The following is a 9,471-nucleotide window of genomic DNA, read 5'->3' as shown; positions in this document are numbered from 1 at the left end:
GTGTGAAAATTCAAGAGACACTTAAATAAGTTTGGGGGGACTGAAATATGTGATCAGAATATATGATGAAAATATAATGTATTAGATATTTGATTGGATACTCCACCCAGCATAGGGGAGGGAGCACTGGCAAAACGAAGGGGACATCACAGGGTGCCTGCCACGGAAGTAGAAAATACACATAAATCATCTTGAGAGGAGGAGGGCAGAGGGAAGGGGTGGGTGCAGGGGAAAAGGTTGTCATGGGGTACTTCGGAAATAAAAAAAGGTAGGGCCGTCAGAAAATCTTGGTGAGGGGACAATCTGAGGTTTGGAAATAATAGAGAAGAAGGAGAGGGAGTAAAAATGGAGACACTGAAGGCAGCGTGGACGTTTGGAAATAAATTCTTCACTGAACTATTAAGGTTATATGAAGGGGAAAGTAGAGAACAAGGAATGAGGCAAGGGAAGAAGTGCGCAGGACAGACCCTCAAAGGGTGGGTGACTTTAAACTAATGACAATAAAAATGATTAATAATAATAACAACCCTGAAATAATTCGAGAAAAGGCTATAGAAAAGCAGAGCTTCTGAGATACTGGATGAGCCAGAGAAAAGGCTCCACCTGTGGCATCTCCGAAAGGTAACCTTGCACTTCTCTCAGGAACTATGGTTCGTTAGGGTGCACACATTGTTTAAAAGTGTGTGTGTCCAAGGGGGCAAGGGGACATTAGTATTTTCACTCTCACCTTCGGCCAATGGAGTAAGTCCGGATTGGTACCTGGCATGAAGGCCCATGCTATACTAAGTCATGTGGGATCAGGCCCAAATCCTACCACCTTTTCTCCAAGAGCTAAGCGCTGCATGAACTGGGTCCCCTGCTGGGGAGCACCAGTGACAAGTGCCCAACCTAGAGGGGCTCATGGTTAGCAGCTATAACACACACAAGAGTGGTCAGGCTACCTTCTTCCTTCTTGACATCCAGGCTTACCCTGCTTCCAGCTGTGTGCAAAGTGACGTCACCAGGTGCAGGGTAGGCTAGGAAATGATCTTCTGGAGAAGGCCCAGGGACCCGCTCTCCTCAGCCTGCAGGCCAAGGAGGCTTCAAACAAAAGTAGTAACTATGACCCCATCAGCGGCTCCATATTCATTCAGCAAGCCGGAAAATGGTGAGCGCCTTCTGGGATTCAGACGGTGTGATAGAGACTGGAGCTGCAGAAAATCAAAAGGCCTGTTCTTTGCCCTGGGAGGAGTCGTATCTATCAATACCACCTCCAGAGGTAAACAAGGTGGGAATCTGAGGTCCAGGTTTCTCGGTGACTTTCCCATCTAGAGCCACAGAAGTGGCAAGAGAGAGATCCTAGACAAGACCCTATGTCCATTCCCTGCAAACCCAGAGTGCTTTCCTCTAGGCCACCCTGCTGCCTGTCTCTGCCTGCTAGTGCACTCTCAAGGTCTCTGTCTTCAAAAGAAACACCACATGAAGGCAGGGGAAGAGGTGTGAGTAACCCTGGCCACAGCGTCCAATCCTTCTGGGGACCAGGCCAGATTACATTCCTCCCCCGACCCGCCCTTTTACCCAAGGGGGCTTACAGCAGTCAGTGAGCCCCAGGTCAGTCAGCTAGTAAGTGGGAGAGCTGCAGAGTAAAATGATTTGTTGAGCACCCGCCTGTCCCAGAAGCATGTCACATATTATCTCTGACAGGTCAGTGTAATTACTGCCCATTAAACAGGATGCTCCTCCAGCTAGCTCGGGGGAAGAGGTAATGTCTTCTCCAACCCTGTGTGAGTCCATGCTTTCTCTGGCTCTGGTGGCAAATTACCATCCAATGGTCTAAGATGGTTCTTTGCAAGTACGGGCCAAGAAGCTTAATTCAGTCAGAGAACCAGCAGTATAAGAGGAGAAAGACTGGGAGAATACCTCCAGCTGCCCTGTCAGAGAGATAACTGCTGGAATCCTGAAGGCCTCAGGCAGGAGGCTCTGCAGGGGATTGGGAAACAAGGGATTGGGTGATGGGTGACCTGCCCTAGCGCAAGGAGTACGCGATCAATGGACCAGGCTTATTTTCTTGTGGCCTGGAGGTTCAGTCTCCCTAACACACTACAGGAGTACTGCAAAGAGTTAACCTTCCTTTGGTTAGATAAAGGCTGAAGAAGGGCGGGACTTCCGGTGGCTGTGAAATGAAAGACAGGGGTGAGGGAGAGGCAGGGAAAGGGGCTTCTGGAAGGTGGAGAGGAAAAGAAAACATTCACTGTGCCATTTACAAAAATTCTTTGAGCTTTGCGGGGCATCCAGATGAGACATCCAGGTGCAAGCCTCTTGCTGGGTAAATCTGAAACCCAAACTGGCCCCACCCCAGCGGAGGTTCCACAAAGCAAGTGGGAAAGCTGCAGTTTTAGGTGCAAGGATGCCTCTAAAAAGGGATTGAGTTTCTGGGTCCTAGAACACTCCAGTTGTTAGGAGCACTCAAGGATAGAGAGCCCCAAGCTGCCCAAAGCCTAGCAAACATGGCAGCTGGCATTTACCGAGTGCCTAAATTGTTCCAGGCACTTTGATTGCTGTTTGCATGCATTGTCTCTAACTGCAGTAGTCCTGCAAGGGAGGTGCCACCAGGTCAGGCCGAGTTTACAGAGGAGAAAACCCTAACTCAGGTCTCACAAGCAAGTTGCCAGGATCAGCTGGCTGGTCATTGGCAGCCTTGCAGGTGGACCCAGGGCCTGCCAAGTCTGAAGCCCACACTGCTGTGCTACAGGGAAAGATTCCATCTCCAGGAGAGCTGGGGCTCTGCCCAACCTTGGGAAAGTCTTCTGTTTTCAAACTCGGACACATCGCAGGGTAGGAGTGACAGGGAACATGCCGGGGTCAGGTGAGGAGGTGTGGGAAAATAAAATTAATCTGCACTTTCAGGACTAGCTGTGGCAGTCTGTCCCTTTATTTTGAAGGGCTGGGGCCCCATTGCCAGGCATCTTGGAGGAATCGTATGTGTGGAGTGAGCATTTCCTTCCAAGACAAGTGGACTTCCCCATCACAACACATTCCCCAGAAACTTAACTACCCAGCACCCTCCATCAGTCCTGAAAATCCTAGGTCCTGGCTTTCCCACGGTGGACCAAGCAAACAACAATGTTTCTGAGCCTGCAACATTGCTCCGATACTGTTGCCAATGCAGAAGGTACTGGCAGACCTGTTCCCTTGAGCAGAGCAACCGGGATAAGATGCTGGCAGACAGCAAACAGTGAGCATCTGCCCATGAACAAAAGACAGGTTCCAGGGCATCCTCCTTGGGCCCAGTGCTGCGGCCTTGGCCTCAGCAGGCAAGTGCAGAGTAGACAATGGCCATGACCAAAGGGAGATTTGGATTCAGCCTGGGCTCACGTTGGCCCCTGTGAGGTGGGGAGCGGGCAGGATCCCCCCGACTCCTTTCTTTGGCAGAAAGGTAGAATTCCGGCCTTCTGGAGGAAATGATTTTGGAGTTGTGGTGGAGGTGGATAAGGGTGATTCTTATGAAGATGTACTGAGACCTGTACACAGGTTCCTCCAGGGCTCACGAGCCATGGAACAGTTAAATGTCAAAGAGCAGATGGAATTTCTTTGAACATCCCTGTGAGGGCACTTTGTCAAAAGAGGGGCTCAGCTCAGCCAAGACTACATAGAAGAATAACTGGAGTAATCTGGGGCTCAGAGAAAAGGTTTCTGGAGGAGAAGTGGGCTCTGCGCTTACACTGCTCATCGTGCAACAGGCTTGCAAAGCTCACAAGGGTGATTTGGAGGGGAAGGCAGAGTCTATACACAGCTAGTGAAAATCAGGCCCAGTTCTTTGACTGGTCGACTTCTGCCCCAGTTCCTGTGGCAAATGACACCAGTGTTGCCAATGTTATCTCCAGATGTGCAACGCACGACAAGTGGTTGAGATTCCTCCTGTAACTTGGACCACGGAGGCCTGTGTAGTCTCAATAATAATGTAGCCTATATTATTTTTCATGTTGTGATTATCTAATGATTCATCCATTCACTCTTTCAACGAGCGCTTATTAAGGTCTACTATGTGCCAGTCGTGAGTCTAGTCACCTGGGATTCATAGGTGAACAAATCACAAGCACCCTTGCCCTCATGAATGGTACATACAAAGGCAAGGAAACAGAAAATAAAATGCAAACCTTTTACATTACTAATTATATAGAAGAGTAGAAGGAGACAATCACTTTGGGTGGGGCAGGTGGTGGGTAGTGGTGGTGGTGGTGGTGGTAAGCTAACACACAGCAGGGTAGAGTGCATCTCGGGTCGTTGATAATGGGAGAAGAGAAAGGAAGTAGAGCATTCACTGCCATATGCAAGGGTAAGCAGGTAGGCTTCATTGGAAGGGCGACATTGGAGGAAAGAAATGAAGAAGGTGAGAGGGGTTGCCTTGCGGATATATAAAGAAAGTACTGTCCAGGCGGAAGGTCCAGCTGGTGCAAAGGCTCTAAGGCCAGGGAGTGACTACCACGCTTGAGAAATGGCAGAGAGGCCAGCGTGGTTGCTGTAGAGTGAGCCAAAAGGACGAGAGCAGGAGAGGAGGTCAGAGAGATTAACAGAATCCCACATTCTGTAGGTTGGGAGTCCGTTTTAAGGACCTTGGCTCTTGCTTGGGGTGAAATGTTGGGGGAAGAAGGAGGGAAGCAGTGAGGGGTGGAACAGAGGAGTCATGTGATCTGACACGTGTTTGGAAGGGATCACTTTGATTACTTACTATGCCGAGAGTAGAGTCAATTCAGGCGAGGGTAGTGGAAGCGTGTAAACCAGGTTGGAAGCTACCACGGCTGACTCCAGGGGTTTTTTTTGCCTGAGCAACAAGTGGACTGGGATTGGTATCAACTGATATGGGGAGTGCTGCAGTGAGAATAGGTTTTGTAGGTAGGGAAGGATCCAAGAATTCAGTTTTGTACACATTGAGTTAAGCTGTCTCTCTGATATCCGTGTGAGTCAAGTAGGCAGTTGTATATACAAGTCGGGAATTTGGCTGAAAGATCTATACCTAAATATATGTGGATGGCACTTAAAAGCCATGAGACTACACGAGCTCTGCTAGGGAGGGAGAGCACATAGAGGAGGGCATAAAGTCACGAACAGAGCCCTGCAGCATAAAGGGATCGGAGAGAAGAGGAGACACCAGCTGAGGAGATGGGGAAATTGACACCAGTGACTCATGGAGGAAAACCAAGAGTGTCCTGGGAACTATATGAATCAAAGTGTCTCAAGAGACATCCAGCGGTTCACTCTGCTCAAACTGCTGATGTCAGGCGAAATAAGAAGAGGAGTGAGAATTAACCATTGCATTTAGCAATGCAGAGGTTCCTGGTGACCTTAATAAGAGCAGTTTCTTTGGGGGACTGTGTGAAAAAGCCTGCTTGGGACAGCTTTAAGAGAGAATGGGAGGAGAGGAATCGATGAGTATGGACAAGTTTTACAGGTTTTGCAGCAATTGGGAGCAAAGAAATCAGGCAGCATCTGGTGGGGAAAGAGGGAGTCAGGAAAAGGTTTACTTCAGGTGGGAGAAATATTGTGCTGAAGGCAAGCACCCGGTGGAGAGACACGAAATCGATAGCACAGGGGTGGCAGAGAGCATCCTTGGAGCGGCAGCTTTGAGTAGGCAGGAGGGTGCAGGGACCTTGTATCAAGGGGAGAGCTGGAGCATGCAGGAGGAGTTGCAAAATAGGGAGTTACTGGAATGGGTAGATGTCAGCTAGGCATTCTGGCCATCCTGAACTCCCCTAGCTGAGGTTAGGCACCTGTCTATTTGTTGATTCTGCATGTCTGTTGAGTATCTGCTATGCATGAGGCACACCTGTGGGCACTTTACTAACATTTAACACTCCAAACAACCCATTAGGTGGGTTGTGTCACAATACCATGCTACATGTGAGAGGTCTGCCGCTCAAGGAGGTCAGATGGACTGTCCAAGTTCACTTAGCAAACAATTGGAAGAGTAAAGCTTTAAGAGACGGCCTGCCTCTCCAGGCAGGCTTATAAAGCTCACATCTGCTGGCAAGTCAGAGTGTGGGATTACTCTTGCATCCCCTTACACTGGTAACAAGCCTGCCCACTGAACCACAGCAGCTTCTGATGACCACATGGAAGCCACAGTCTGTATGTCTGGGCACCTGCCTCAGTTTCCTGTGTGCCAATGCTACTTCAGTGTGCATGAGCTCCATTCTGAGCCTGAGGCTGAGGGGCAGGGCCTCTCTGTGACCTTGTCTCATTTAAAACAGACCTCTCCTCTGAAGGCTGGCTCAGCTCCAAGTGGAACAGACACTCCAGAACTACAGAGCTGCCCTTCCACTGGCTTTTTAAACACCCTTACTACCCGAAGGCCTGCTTTCTCACCAAGTCAGAGAAGTAAGGGCCACTGAGCTCACTGAGCCATGTGGACCATTATCATCTAGATTGATGGACACACACACACACACACACACGCACACACTCCACATGAATGTGCGTGTGATCTCTTCTCATTAGAACCTCTCTCTCTCTCTCTCTTTCTCTCTCTCTCTCTCTCTCTCTCTCTCTCTCTCTCTCTCTCTCTCTGTGTGTGTGTGTGTGTATGTGTGTGTGTCAAATAAGACCCCCAAAGAAAATAAGCTTTATGGTGTGTGGAGCCCCTCCTGTAGGGTAAGCCTGGGTCCAGATACGACTTTTGCAGGGTTGGGTCTCAGGGTACAGGGTACAGGCCCATCCTGGGAAAGGAATAAACGTTTTGCTGTTCTGAGCCAGTGAGAATGAGGCCAGAGACCATGAGAAGAAAGGAACAGAGAAGAGAATGGCCACTGGGGCCATTCGAGTCTTAAATTGGGAGGGCAGATTATTTTATAAATGAGCTTCTTTAAGGCACACACACCTATCTTCTACCCACTCCAATAAATAGCCTTGATGACCCAGAAACAGCAATCAAGGACTTTGGGTACCCATCTCCCTCCAGATGGACATTTAGTATCTTTTGACTCTGCTTTCTCTTCATACACTGCTTTAGATAACATGCTTGAATGTGTCTCCCTCTTTTCAGAGACGAACTCCACCAAGATGCTTCAGAGCCCTGCTGCAGTGACTTCCATAAAGGCTGCTGAACTGCTCTGAAGGCATCACTGGCCCACATGATGTGAGGAGGTGAAAAGCCCCACCATGGTTGGGTTATCTGCACTTTGGAAATCCTGGTAAGTAGCCATGGATGTAAACCATGCATGTTGAGGGGAAGTATGCTGGTCCTGAAGCCAGAGTGTCTACTTGATCAGTAGCTTGGGGACCTGGTCGAAGTTATCTCCCTTGGGCCACCCTCCGTTTACATCTCCAAATACATGAATAATGACTCCTGCTTTGTATACATGCTGCAGAAAATACATCAGCTGAACTTCACAAAGCTCCAAACTGTTGCTTCTTGAGCTCTCTGTTGTAAAGGAGAAGCATTTAATTTTTTTGTACATCAGTCATTCATGGATCAATACATTCCTGTAACACAAGGAAAGTGAACGAACGACTAGAAAGAAGAAAAATATAGCAAAGACATACAAAATACAAGCCCTGATTATTTCAACATCCAAATGACTCTCACTGCATGCTATAAAACTTCCTAAACGTATATTCTTATGCTATAAAACTTCCTAAACGTATATTCTTATGCTATAAAACTTCCTAAACGTATACTCTCAAATGCTGTACTTACCGCAGAGAAGTAACAAACTTTTGCGAAGCGGCAAGAGTCCATGGACTCTGCTTTCATCAGTGATGCTCTGGCGCAGCAGCACCTGACCTATCACATTCATTCACTCGGTGGTTACTGTTGCAAGGGAGTTATTACAAATATGGTTCTTATCATGAAGGAGCTTCCATAACAAGAAATTGCAACTAAAGAGTACAAGAAATGCCAAAAGGTTCAAACTGCTGCCTGTCATGAGAGTTGTGAGTCCCTGAAGCAGCACAGGAGTTCGAAAAGCAGATATCACAGTGTGCATGACTACCATTGGGCCTTGACGATCAAGGAAGGATGGAACTTACTTTGTAGCGTTTTGTATTCTGTGATTGTAGGAAAGGAGCTTGATCATTGCACATGTTTCTGCAAGCCCTAGAAGAATAAGGCGGCTGGAAAATATTAAGCCTAATCCCAAGAATCAGAGTTTACCTGTGCTAACATTTATGTGTACACTTTCAATGCATAGTCAGGAATATTATAATAATGATAAGTAGAATTATTATAATAACTATATATATATATACATATATATATATATATATATATATACACACTGCTCTACACACCCTATGTTTGCAAATATTTATACCAGTTTTCTGTAAGCTGATGCAAACAATTACCTTGACTCAGAGCTCACACTACTGAGATTGACTCGGAGCTCACACTGTTGACGTCCACACGACATTGATGAGATTCCCACAGTAGCTGTGTCTGGGAGTGCCCAAAGGGCGATACAAGTCATTAACAAGAGCAATCTGCACACTACAAGCAGCCCCCTGAGAGAGCCTCACTGTAGCCTCCACCCTTGTGATGTTGACATTGTCCCTGATCAGCTCACAAAGCTGCCGGGACCCAGGTGCCAGAGCTGAGCTGCATTCTGTGTGGAGGTACATGGAATGGCCCTGTCCTCACCCCGTACCCAATCATGGACTCTGAAGCAGCTCTGCCAAACCCACATTGTCCCCTCTCAGGAAGGCGAGCTCCTCACCGCCTTCCTGCCAATCAAGTTCATCTGCAAACAAAATCGCCATGTACAACACAGGGTCTGCAGGCAGTATGGCTGAAGATTCACACATATTACTTAAATTCACACAGCAATCATAGGAAGTATGTCAAATTGGCCCCATTTTACAGGTTACAAACCAAAGTTCAAGGAGGTTTCTGATAAGAGATGAAATCTCAGAAACACTGACCTGGTAGCTTCCAACATCACACATACGCACAGTTCAGTTTCTCTCTCTCTCTCTCTCTCTCTCTCTCTCTCTCTCTCTCTCTCTCTCTCTCTCTCTCTCTCTCTCTCTCGTTTCTTATTGGGTCCTGTCCCCCACTACACACACAGACTACTGAAAGAGTAGTAGTAATCTCCTGTTCCCATAACAGGGAACAGGAGATTAGCATGCAAGGCAGTGGCTACATATCTGGGAGCAAGGAGAGAAATGAGGAGGGAAGCCAAGGGAATCCTGCCTTGTGATCCAGTGCTGCCCTCACACAAAGTGTTGCTCAGGACTCACAATGAGTCTCCCAGCACCCCTTCTCCTTCCAGCTCTGGAAAATCAGACTGCTTGCCCTAGCAAAGCTCAGTCCATGGCATACCAAGCTTTCATATGAGGCTTGGAACCTGTAATTCACAAATACGTAGACTGAAAACTCCTGAAGAATGTCAACACCAGAAGAAGAAGAAGAAGAAGGAAGAAAGAAGGAAGAAGAAGAACGAAAGAAGAAGAAGAAGGAGAAGGAGAGAGAGAAGGAGAAGGAGAAGAGAAGAGAAGGAG

This window comes from Rhinopithecus roxellana, chromosome 7, assembly GCF_007565055.1.
Source record: "Rhinopithecus roxellana isolate Shanxi Qingling chromosome 7, ASM756505v1, whole genome shotgun sequence".
In the NCBI taxonomy this organism is placed as follows: Eukaryota; Metazoa; Chordata; class Mammalia; order Primates; family Cercopithecidae; genus Rhinopithecus; species Rhinopithecus roxellana.
The sequence above is the reverse complement of the archived record's forward strand: the minus strand, read 5'-3'. Positions refer to the sequence as shown.